The sequence below is a fragment of the Hypanus sabinus genome, chromosome 6 (genome assembly GCF_030144855.1).
Source record: "Hypanus sabinus isolate sHypSab1 chromosome 6, sHypSab1.hap1, whole genome shotgun sequence".
NCBI classification, from domain to species: Eukaryota; Metazoa; Chordata; class Chondrichthyes; order Myliobatiformes; family Dasyatidae; genus Hypanus; species Hypanus sabinus.
Window position 1 is genome coordinate 67086831 of NC_082711.1, and position 12571 is coordinate 67099401.

At 39.3% G+C, this 12571-nt stretch overlaps 1 long non-coding RNA gene across 2 annotated transcripts in view; it reads right to left on the minus strand.

The window, feature by feature from the left end:
• Positions 1 to 12571, minus strand: part of LOC132395014 (uncharacterized) — a 183066-nt gene that overhangs the window by 87353 nt on the left and 83142 nt on the right. Inside the window, exon 2 of one of the 2 annotated variants that reach the window (XR_009512485.1) lies at positions 2669 to 2743. The exons of the other annotated variant lie outside the window; for it this stretch is intronic. This is a non-coding gene — a long non-coding RNA (uncharacterized LOC132395014). The remainder of the gene's footprint in view (positions 1 to 2668; positions 2744 to 12571) is intronic. 2 annotated transcript variants of the gene reach the window in all.

A 12571-nucleotide genomic window follows, 5' to 3' on the forward strand; every position in this document is an offset into this window, starting at 1 on the left:
ATTTAAAAATTGATGAGACATGCAGTGAAACCATCAGGGCTGAGTGAACGAGTCCAGTATTTCCTGTTAGTTCTCAATCTGATGCTGAATTGTGGAGGCTCAATTCCTTTTATCAAGGCTGCACTGCATTCTCCATATTCTGTGGTAATTTAGATATTTTTGATGTGTGATTCAGACTAATCTGAATGCAAATAAGTCTGGCTCATGAAGTCCTCCTATGAATATCGCTCCAGACCACTAGCTTAAGTAAAACCCTTTTTATTCATGAAACAGCGGTATAGAAAAAGCCTTTTTCGAATTCTCATCACTTCTCTTATGGAACTTCCAGAGAAGTGGTAAAGCTTTTACAGACAGTTATGTATTGCAGGACACCAAATCTATTAATCCAGTTGATAACATCCTGCTGCTGACTCACTTCTGCTGCACCCAGGTTCAATCCTGACCAAGGGGAGGAGGGGGCGGTTCTCTCTGTGTGAATTTCCACAAGGACTTTGGTTTCCTCCTATATCTCAAAGACATGTTGGTAAGTTTTAAATTTCTTAATCACCCATTAGTTTAGGGAAATGCTGAAGAATCAAAAGGGTGTTGATGGGTGTGCAAGGTTGCAAGGTACAAGAAAATAAAGAGAAGTATTGAATTGTTCTGCTGGGAGCCCACTGGGTCAAATGACAACCTACAGCATCATAATAAAAATGAAAATTTTCCATATCAACTTGTTACAACAGACTTTTTGGTGCAACAGTTGGATTCTAAGATTTTCTGTAGGAAGTTTTAAGGTAAGAATATGCACATGGAACATACTAAAGAAGTGTAAGTAGATTGGCAGTATTACATTGAAACTTATTGGCTTTATATGCTCACTAGAGAGAGCCTGCAGAGTTTTAAAGAGTAGCCCTATACCGCCTGCATCACTTCACTGTAAGATCCTACTATTGAATTCCCTGGTATTCTGGCACACCCCCCCCCCCTCAATATTCCATGACCATAAACCCCCTTCATACATGTAGTTCCCTACCAATTTGAAGTTTATTAAGGTTGTGTGGATTTATCTAGTCCATGGACAACAGAAGCTTATTCTTGTTGCCAATTCTGTTATTCTATAAGCTGTCTGAATTATTCCAAGGTATTGCTTACTTCAAAATGTTTTAATATGTAACAACCAGTTTTTTTGCATAAAATTTACCTTCATGGATAATACCTGTTTCAAGAAAGCTAATTCTGGAGGCAGACTATATTACATAATGGCCCCAATGAGATCCGCTAAAATATTGGTAATCTCTATGTTATTGGCAGGTGTGATTCAAATTGTTTATTGAAATGGCTTACACAGTTGCGTAGAGGTTGTCTTGTAATGAAGGTCAGATAATGACGTTTTTTTGATGTCAACCACAGGAGGTTTGACAGTTACCCTTCAGAGAGAAATTATGCACAGGTGCAAGACAGGAAGCAACTGAGGCTGAATTAGACCGGCAGACAGAAGTGTAATGAACAAAGAATGAGGAATAAGCAACAGGACAAATGAGTTAGGGGTTAGAAATCAACTTAAAACCAAGGCAAAGAACAGACTGCATGATGGAAAGGAGAGAATCTATATTTCAAAATGATATCCTAACTTAAGTGCATGATGAAATATGAAAATAGATTAATAATTATGCTTGTTGGAGTCACATCTATTCTGCTGTACGTTTTGAAAATGGAGCCTCTTCATAAGCACGGTGAGTCTGCAACACACTTAAACATTAATGACTATGAATTTTCAGACAGCTGGCATAGTTCTTCACTGTAACTTCACCAGAATGAGCTGTAAATGGAATTAATGCCACACTTTCAGTCCTTGACTCAGTCAAAACAATATGAACTTCTGGAGGATGCAAAGGTTCAGATTAAAGCCAACTAGAGACACAAGAGACTGCAGATGTTGGAATCTGGAGCAATAGTCAAGATGCTGGAGGATCTCAAAGGGTCAGGCAGCACCTATGGAAGGAAACTGGCAGTTAATATTTCTGGTCAATTTACATCATTTGGATAAAAGGTCTTGCCCATTTCCCCAGATTAATGTGCAGCTTTATTTGGTGTGATGTAGGAACAAGAGGGTTAAAATCTGGAAAAAAAATCCCTTTGACTGGAAATGTGATCATAACTGGTCTGAAGATCATTCTGTTCATGAATACCTAAAATCTCTTTTCCAATTCAACCAGAACAAAGGCTAAAAAAACTTAGCAAGTCAGCATCCATAGGTAAGGATGCACTTGGTTTCATTTACCATTCTCTATTCTTCAGCAATGGATGCACTTTCTGACATTTAACCAAATCTGACAACTTGATCTTGTGGGCCCTTTGTCCTTTCTAGCCTATTAAAATGAGCAAATGAAACTATTAAACTGAAACACATCAAACTAAAATCAACAACAAGAGAAAATCTGCAGATGTTGGAAATCCAAGCAACACATGCAAGATACTGAAGGAACTCAGCAGGCAGGCAGCATCTATGGAAAAAAGTACAGTTGACGTTTCAGGCCAAGACCCATTTTGTGTAAATTATAATCAGTAAGTGCAGAAGCTGGAAATCAGAAATAAAAAACATGGATTACTGGAAATATCATCAAGTCAGACAGCTTTTCCTGTTTCTATATTATTTGAAACATAACATTCTTATCTTCTTATATACCTCAGTTGGTTCACTTTGCAGAAGGGAGGCAGCCATAACTGAAAATGGTATTGGGAATAGACAGCAGATGTAGAACTGCAATAAAAAGAAAAGTTGTGGTCAGAAACCCTAATAACTCTCCTAAATCTATCCATTTTCTGTCATTTGAATCATGACTGTAACGTCTGCTGAAAATTGAGTACTGCAGCAAATCAGTCTCAAATTTATCTTTCAATATACACAAAATGCTAGAGGAACTCAGCAGTCCAGCAGTATCTATGGAGGGTAATAAAAGTTATCTTTCAGCCATATATTTTTCATTCAAATTCATCATTTCATTTTACATTTTTAATGTTTGAAAAATAATTCAACAGATTATAATTTTATATAGGAAAAGTTGCCCAACACTTTACATACTGTATATATAAAACCATGAATTAGTTATTGACCTATCGTTCTCCCAACCCCTCTCTCCCCTCTATCTTGCTCTTCCCCTCCCTTTCTCTTCCTCCCTCCCTCTTTCTCTATTTCTCCCAGAAAAATATCTACACTCAATATAAATCTCTCAGTCATTTGGTCTTACAACACACTATGGCTTATTGATAGTATTTTCACCTTTCCAAAGGAGGGTTGCGGGTTCCTGACTCACACCAAATACTGAAGCACAAATATAAGCTGAGATCTCAGAGCACTATTGAAACTGATGTATTTTGAATGAACTGAAGTACTCTTTGGCCTCTTTGCAGAGATAAATATCCCATGACACTGTTTTGGCAAAGACCATGGGAATATTTAGCCCTCAACGACGATTACTCAAACAGAGTATCTGATCAGTGTCAGATTGCTGCTTGAGAAATCTTTCTGCAATTGTTCTTTGTTGACATGGAAATAGTTATTCTGATGCAGCTCTCCGAAATGGTTAGTGCTGTGTTAACAGAGCAAAGTTTCATGCATACAGGTATGTCCTAATTAACAGTATCACGGTGAATTGGGAAGCCTGCTTGCCACAGTTTATTAGTCATGCTGTAGTTGGAAGCCAGTAAAAGAAACCCTGACATAAATATCTCAAAATAAGGAATTTGAGAATTGTGTGTACAACACTGATAGGAAAAATAAACCCACATCACAATGCTGTCTTTTGTCCACTTCAGGAATTTTAAGTAACAAATATGCAGTGTTGCAGTATCATTTGTATGACTTTTATTAACTTGGACGATTTGCCAATCATGTGTATTCAGTTAACATTTAAAATTCACTAATCTATTTACACAAATTAATAAACAGAAACTATTAACTTTTATTTATTGGGGTTAAGGGCCCTCAGGTAACTTTTAGAAAAGGGAAGGATGTAGGACTCTTGTTTGCTCTGCAATATTCCTTTTAAAACTATTTTACATAACACCAATCATGTTCCATCTGGGATACTTATGTCTTGGTGGATGCATGCTTTCAATTCAGAACCAATTAGCTGTATATTGTGCAGAAAAGGTCAGATTTTCAGTCTAAAGGATAGGCTAGAAGACTGATGTTCATGTGACAAGTTATTGGCCACAGGAATGAATGTGCTCACGTAGAAGGCTTCAAGCTAAAACACAACACTATTATCACGTACTCTGTATAAGGAATCTAACCCTTAGAAGTTAAGGGCATCAATGACCTTGAGATCATAGGGATTCCCATCAATGTTCTGGTTCAATGTCCAGGTTGAGGCTGTAGTGAAACAACTTCACCTGTGTCCATGCTGCTCAGGGCTACTCTGGAGTCTCACTAAAGGCCTCTTGAGCAGTGCACCCCTCTGCTCTTTCATATCTGATATTTCCTGTTTTCCTGGCTTCTCTGTCTCATAACCAAAACCTAAAGTCAGTTGCACCACACCAGGGCTGTTTAAGTATAAATGGGCATCCACATCTGCATCAATGCAAATGAAGTGCCCATTCTGAGTTACAGCTGGAATGAACAACTTGCTGCCGAAAATTTGACTATACCAAAGGGAAAATTCAGATAAATACAGTTATTTGAGGTAATTTATCATCATATTGGTGACCAAGCATGAAATCCAGTCTTTGTACACATGACTCCGGACCTAAGGAAAGGTTACTTAGCTTAGATTGTCATGGAACTCCAAAGAAAACCAAGGAATGGCCCCTTCTCAGATTGAATATGCAATGCAACACAGGTGCTGCAATGAAGAAGGTGCCCAGAATGTGCTACTTTCCCGCAGAAATTGCAATTTCCCTGACTCAAATTGTGAATCAGTAGAGCTCACATTCATTTCCCTGCTCTGGCATTAAAAGAAAATCTGCCAGCACATCACAATATTTGGGACCTTAGAGAAATGCATTGATTTCTAATTTCACCAGTGCTTTGGTAACCTGTTTTCATTGTAGAATTTCTAGAGTAAATCAATTAGAAATCAAACCTCAACCCTAATACATGACAACATACCTGCACTATCAACAAGACAGATCACCACTGAAAGGAGATTGGACTTATTTTTAACCACTTAAGCAAGATCATATCAGCTGAGTCATCAAGTTCCGAAAAGCATTTTTAACATTATAACTATACAAATATGTCAACACCGTGTAATGTTGGTTAACGTGATAGATTCCCATATCACCTGCGTAGCATATAAAAGACACATACAGCATTTTTAATGCTTTTATCTCCATCCCATAAAATGTATAAGAGAAAATAAAATTCACTCTCTCTTGCTATAGTTTAAAAACAGATGATCCAGAGCCCAAAGTGACATGTTTATAAATCACATTTTCATATCCAAGTAAATGAACTATCTATATTCCTATCCAGGACTGATTCCCCAGAAAAAGCTGCCATTGTTTTGGCTGAAGAAGATGATGAAGACAAAGTGGGAAGAGCAGATGAAGAGAAAAGAGTTGATACCACTGGCACTGCATATCCAACCTCTCAAGAGCATAGCACAGCCAAGCCTAAAGGACAGCAACTGAGCCAAAAGATGCAGTACCTCCAGAAAACATGAAAAGGCACATTAGCCAAAGGGATCACAGTTGCTTCCTACAAATTCAGATTTCCTCATGAAGATTGTCAGGTCAATACATCTGCAAGTGGTGATAAATAGATGCCAATGTGACTTGGAGAGCTATTTCATACCAAAGCCTCTTGATTCCAAAACCAGCTGCAGGAGGCTTTTAACCACCATCTTCCAAAAAGAAAAAAAAGCAAAAATGATTTTAAGGCCAAAAATATCTGTGAAGTGAAATGTAAATTCGCAGTTTTTGTCTACATAAAGATCCTAATTGCTATCAGCCTGATCTCGGATCCTCAATCAGAGAGTGTAGAGGTGGTAGGATAATTATATTATTACATAAAAAGTGGAACCTGGAATCTATTGCTCAGTTCTAAAGTTATCCACATGCAACTTAAATACAGAATTTAGGTCAATTACTTATCATTGACTGAAGAGGCATGAGGTATCAACAGTTTCCAGAGGCACAAGGGACTGTAGATACTAACTATCACAGAAAATCTCAGCAAGTTGAGCAGCATCAGAAGGAGGAAAGGACTTATTAATGGTTTGGTCTGAAACTTTGCATCAGTACCGGATGCAAGGTTTCAAACCAAAATTTTGACAATTCCTCCCCTCCCACAGATGCTATTTGACTCACTGAGTTCCTTCTGCAGATTGCTTGTTATAGCATCAGTTTCCTCATGTTGCACCCTCACCCCATCCTCCCAGTGGCATAGATTTCTCGTAATGTCCACATAGTTGAAATCAATCTCCAGAGTGAATGACTTCCAAGTTTCATAAGTATTCTGCTGCTTGCTCTCCAACATTTCTGTGTAACCAGTGGAGAACAATTGTAGATCTAGAATCATTTACATCTGTTATATATCTTCACAGAAATAGGCCTTTTCAGACCACTAATCTGAGCTGGGTGTAATGCATATCAATGGCAATCACATTTACGTGCATTAGTTTATAGCCCTCAATGCCTTTCCTCTCCAAGTATCTGTACAAATTATTTCTAAAAGTTACATACTGTATCTTCTGCATAACAGTGAGCTCCTCTGTAACTTCCTTTATCCCCAGACAAGGGAAGTAGTAAGCTAACACTAAGAATATCCAGTACTCATAACCTTAACGGGGACCAAATAGATCAATAAAACTAGTAAACAGAAAGGAGAGTAAAAGTCATCTGTTTAATGATTCCAATCAGGATTTATATTCTTTCTTTTATGCTGTTATTCTATGTGCAGTATAATACAATCATAGAAGACAGAATATAGAACAATACATCACAGGAACAGGACCTTGGGCATCTTATGGTTGTGCCGAACATTTTGTCAATTCAATTTGTACATGGTCTTTATCCTTCAATACCCTGCCTAATCATCTGCCTGTCTAAATGCATCTTATGCCGTTATTGTATCTGCTTTCAGCACCTCCTCTGGCAGTGCATTCCAGCCATCTGCCACTTATTGTGTGAACCTCCTCACCTTAAGCTACTTTAGGACATCCTGGCAAAAAGACTCTGCCTATTTACCCTGTCTATACCTCACATCATTTTAGATGCCATCAGGTTGCCCTTGAGCCTCCAACACCGCAGAGAAAACAATCCAAATTTGCCCAATCTCTACTTATAGCTAATGTTCTCTAAATCCAGGCAACATGCTCATGAACCTGTTCTGCATCCTCTCTAAAGCCTCCACTTCCTTCCTGTAATACAGTAACGAGAACTACATACAACATTCCAAATACCATCTAACAAAAGGCGAACACAGCTGCAACAAGACAACACAGATTTGAATTAAAATCAGAATCGTGTTTATTATCACTGACAAGTGCCATGAAGTTTGCTGTTTGGTGGTAGCAGTACAGTGCAAGACAAAAGTCACTATAAGTTACAAAGATACATAAATAGTGCAAAAGAAGAATAGCAAGATACTATTCATGGGTTCATAGACTGTTCAGCGATCTGATGGTAGAGCGAAAGAAGATGCTCCTCAAAGGTCTGAGTATGAATTTTTGGGCTTCTCTGATGATGAAACCACATGAAAATGTATCTGATGATGGGGAGGGATCCATTTTGGAAGTGACTGCTTCTGCAATGTTCTGTAGCCTCTTGCCTCCATACCAGGCAGTGATGCAACCAGTCACAATGCCCTCTACCATACATCTGTAGAAGTCGGGTGACATGCCAAATCTCAGTATCCTAATGAAATATAGCTGCTGCCATGCCTTCTTCATAATTGCATCAATGTGTTAGGCTCCGAATAGTCCTTTTGAGATGCTGACACCCAGAAGCTTGAAGTTTCTCTTCCTTTCCATCACTTACCACTCAAAGAGGATTTGTATGTGTTCTCCCCTTTCCTGAAGTTCACAATCAATTCCTATGTCTTTCTGACATTGATAATGAGATTGCTGCTCTGACACCACTCAAACAGCCAATTTATCCCACTCCTTTATACCTCCTCATCACCATCTGAGAATCTGCCAACATCAAGGTTGTAGTCAGCAAATTTATAGTTGGTATCTGAACTGTGCCTAGCCACATAGTCATGCATGTGAGGAGAGCAGATCTGTAGGCTAAACATGCAGCCTTGAGGTGTACCTGTGTTGATTCTCAGTGAGGAGATTTATTACCTATGCACATTGACTGGTCTACCATTAAGGAAGTTGAAGATCAGTTGCAGAGGGAGTTACAAAGGCCCAGGTTTTAAAACTTGTTGGTTAGTGCAGAAGGGATGATTGAGTGAAACACCAAACTGTGATCGATAAACTGATCTTGGGTACCCCAAAGATGAGTGGAGTGCCAGTGAGATTCTGTCTGCTGTAGACTCATTCTGATGGACTAATTGCAGCAGGTCCAGGTCCTCATTCTGATAGAAGTTATCTCTAACCATGACCAACCTCTCAAAGCAGTTCATCACGTAGATGTAGTGCTACTGGGTAATAGGTACTGAGACAACTTACCATGCTATTCTTGGGCACCAGTATGATTGATGTCTGTCCGAAGCAAGTGGGAAACCCCAACTGCAGCATTGAGAGGTTGAAGATGCCCTTGAAATCTCAGCTAATCTGTCGGTATAGAACTAAAATAGAACACTAAACTGCTGCTAGGTATGCCTTACAGCTTTGTTATCACTCTATCTACTTATGCTGCCACATTTCGTGGAACTATACACTTTAACTCACCTGCATTTATAAAGTTACAGAGTCATAGAGACATACAGCACAAAAATAGGCTCTTCAGCCCATCTAGCCCATGCCAAAACCATTTATATCTGCCTTCTCCAATCAACCTGCACCAAGACCATTACCTTCCATATCCCTACTATCCATATAACTAATCAAACTTCTCTTAAACATTGAAATTGAGTTCACGCAGATCATTTCTGCTGGCAGCACGTTCCACAATCTCATGATACTCTGAGTGAAGAAGTTTCCCTTCATGTTCCCTTTAAACTTCTCACCTTTCAACCTTAAGCCATGACCTCTCATAGTAATCCCACCCAACATCAGAGGTAAAAGCCTGCATGTATTTACCCTACCTATACCCCTCATAATTCTGTATACCTCTATCAAATCTCCTCTCAGTTTTCTCTGTTCTAAGGAATACAGTCTAAACCTATTCAATCTTTCCTTATAACCCAGGTCCTCCAGCGGCAGCAACATCTTTGTAAGTTTTCTCTGTACTCAACCAACCTTGTTTACATCTTTCCTGTAAGCAGGTGACCAAAATTGAGCACACTATTCCAAATTAGGCCTCACCATTGTCTCATACAACTTCAACATAACATCCCATCTTCTGTACTCAATACATTGATTTATGAAGGCCAACATGCCAAAAGCTTTCTTTGCAACTCTATCTACCTATGACACCACTTTTAACAAATTATAGATCTATATTCACATATCCCTTTGTTCTACCACACTCCTCAGTGCCCTGCCATTCACTGTGTAAGACCTTTAATGGTTGGTCCTACCAAAGTGCAAAATCTTGCACTAATCTGCATTAAATTCCACCTGCTATTCTCCAGCCCATTTTCCAGCGGATACACATCCCTCACTGACAGCCTTCCTCACTGTCCATTACACCTCCAATCTTGATATTATCTATAAATTTACTGGTCCAGTTAACCACATTATCATCCAGATCACTGATATAAATAACAAAGGACCCAGCACTGATCCCTGCAGCACACCACCAGTCACAGGCCTCCAGTTAGAGAGACAACCCTGTACTACCACTCTCTGGTTTCTCCCACAAAATCAATGTCTCATCCAATTTCCTACCTCATCCTGAATGCCGAGCGACTGAGCCTCCTTGACCAGCCTCCCATGCAGGACCTTATCAAGTGCCTTACTAAAGTCCTTGTAGACAACTCCCACAGCCTTGCCTTCATCTACTTTCCTGACAACCTCCTCAAAAAACTCTAGACATAAGCTACCATGCATGAAGCCACGCTGCTTATCCTTAATCAGTCCATGTCTATCCAAATACTTATATTTCGGGTCCCTTAGAATACCATCCAATAACTTTTCCACAGCCGATGTCAGACTCACCAGTCTATAATTTCTTGGTTTCTGTTCAGAGCCTTTTCTAAACAGTGGAAGAACATTGGCTATCCTCCAATCCTCTGGTCCCTTTTCTGTCACTAAGGATGTTTTAAATATCTCTGCTAGAGCCCCGGCAATTTCTGCACCTTGGACCATAGGGTCCAAGGGAATACCTGCTGATCTGCAAATACCTCCTCCTCTGTGACCTGTACAGGGTCCATGAAGTTGATGCCACTTTTCCTCACAGCTATAGACTTTATATCCATCTCCCGAGTAAATACAGTTGCAAAGATTGCATTTAAGACCTCCAGCATCGGCTTTGGCTCCACACATGGATTACCATTCTGGTCTTCTTGAGGACTAATTTTATTCCTTGCAGTCCCTTTGTTGTTAATATACCTGTAAAATCCCTGAGGATTCTCCTTCACCTTGCCTGCTAGAGCAACCATATCCCTTCTTTATCCCTCCTGATTTCCTTCTTGTGGTTCTGCATTTCTTGAATTCCATAAGTACCTCATTTGTTCCTACTTGCCTATATCTGTTATGCCCTTCCTTTTTTCTCTTAACCAATACCTCTTGAAAACAAAGGTTGCTTACACTTGTTATCTTTACCTTTTATTCTGACAGGCACATACAAGCTTTGTACTCTCAAAAACTCATTTTTGAAGGCCCCCCACATTCCAATTGCACCTTATATATACTTGCATTTTCATCCAAATCACAAACAACATAGGTTCCGGCATCAATTCTTTTGCAACACTGTTGGTCACAGGCATCTCATCAGAATAACACCATTCCACCACTATGTGGCCACATGACTTAGAATTTCAGATCAGCCTACAATGAAGGACCTTGTTGAAAACTTTACTTTCAATATCCATCCCTACGCTCTTTAACTATCTTCCCCCCTCTCCAGAAAGGCTTATAAGATATGATCTCGGCAATAAAGTCAAGTAAATAAGTCTATGCTTTTCCAGATGGGAGCTGATTATATCCCTCAGAATCTTCTCCAATGCTTTCCCTACAACTGATATAAGGCTCACTGGCCTGTAATATCTTGGTTTGTCAAAGGAAAAACATTGGCTCTTCTTCAATCTGTGCCTGTGGCTAAAGAAGATGCAAAAATCTCTGTTAATGCCTCAGAAATCTCCTCTGTCCTCTATCAACAACTGAGATTAGATCCCATTAGAGCCTGGGGACTTACCCATCTCAATGTTCTTCAAGAGTGAGCGTGTGGAACAAGCTGCCAGTAGAAATAGTCTATGTGGGTTCAATTTCAACATTGAAGAGAAATTTGGATAGGTACAGGGATGGGAGGCATACGGAGTGCTAAGGTCCGGGTGCAGGTCAATGGGACCAGGCAGATTGATGGTTTGGCATGGACTGGATGGGCCAAGTGGGATGTTTCTCTGCTGTATTGTTCTATGACTCCATAACTGTATCAGAAACATCTGAATCTTGGGATATTCACCTATAAGTCCTGCCCTTCTTTCAGCTAAATCTCTGTAATAGTTGAAACATTGTAGTTCCAGGTACTAATCCAGACTCTATCTTCATCTGCTTTATCCATGAAGCTCCTTGCAATGAAATAAATACTATATTTTTACATTTAATACATAAGACTATAAGACATAGGAACAGAATTAGGCCACATGGCCCTTCGAGCCTGCTCTGCCATTCCATCATGGCAGATTATTATCTCTCTGAACCTCATTTTCTTGCCTTGTCCCCATAACCTTTGAAGACTTAACTAACCAAGAACCTATCAATCTGTGCTTTAGAAATGTTAAATGACTTTGCCTCCACAGCTGTCCGTGGCAATGAATTCCACAGAATTACATATAAATACATTTATACAAGGGCACTCTAACAGAATGATGGCTTGCAGAGGTCATGCCTATTGTACATTCCTCTAAATCTTTGATCTAAGAATGACATTTGTAGGGAGCACACTATTCCCAGGGCTGTATGGAAGGTTATATATGTGGATAAAAACAGGACAGTAACCAAAAATTCCAAGTTATAATCTAAAAGAAAAGAGTTCTCCAAATTCTGATGGTCAATGGTGAGTAGAATGTCCCTGAGCTGTCATATAAAAGCAGTTACCTGACAGTGGTACATTTCCAAGGTTCCTGCATCCCTTTTACTGATACTAGGAACTGCAACAGTATTAACATGATTTTGACATTATTGGATTAGACATGGAGTCCTGCACAAGCTTTAGAAAGTTGTGGCCTGGAGAAACTGACTGGAAGTTGTATTTTTTTAACCTGTACAAAAAGTCTAGTCATTTGGTGAAGCTCAATTTTTACGATCATGGATATTTAAATCTGACCTCCTTAATTCTAGATAATTAGACAGGTAGGAAAGTTTAGGGAGGG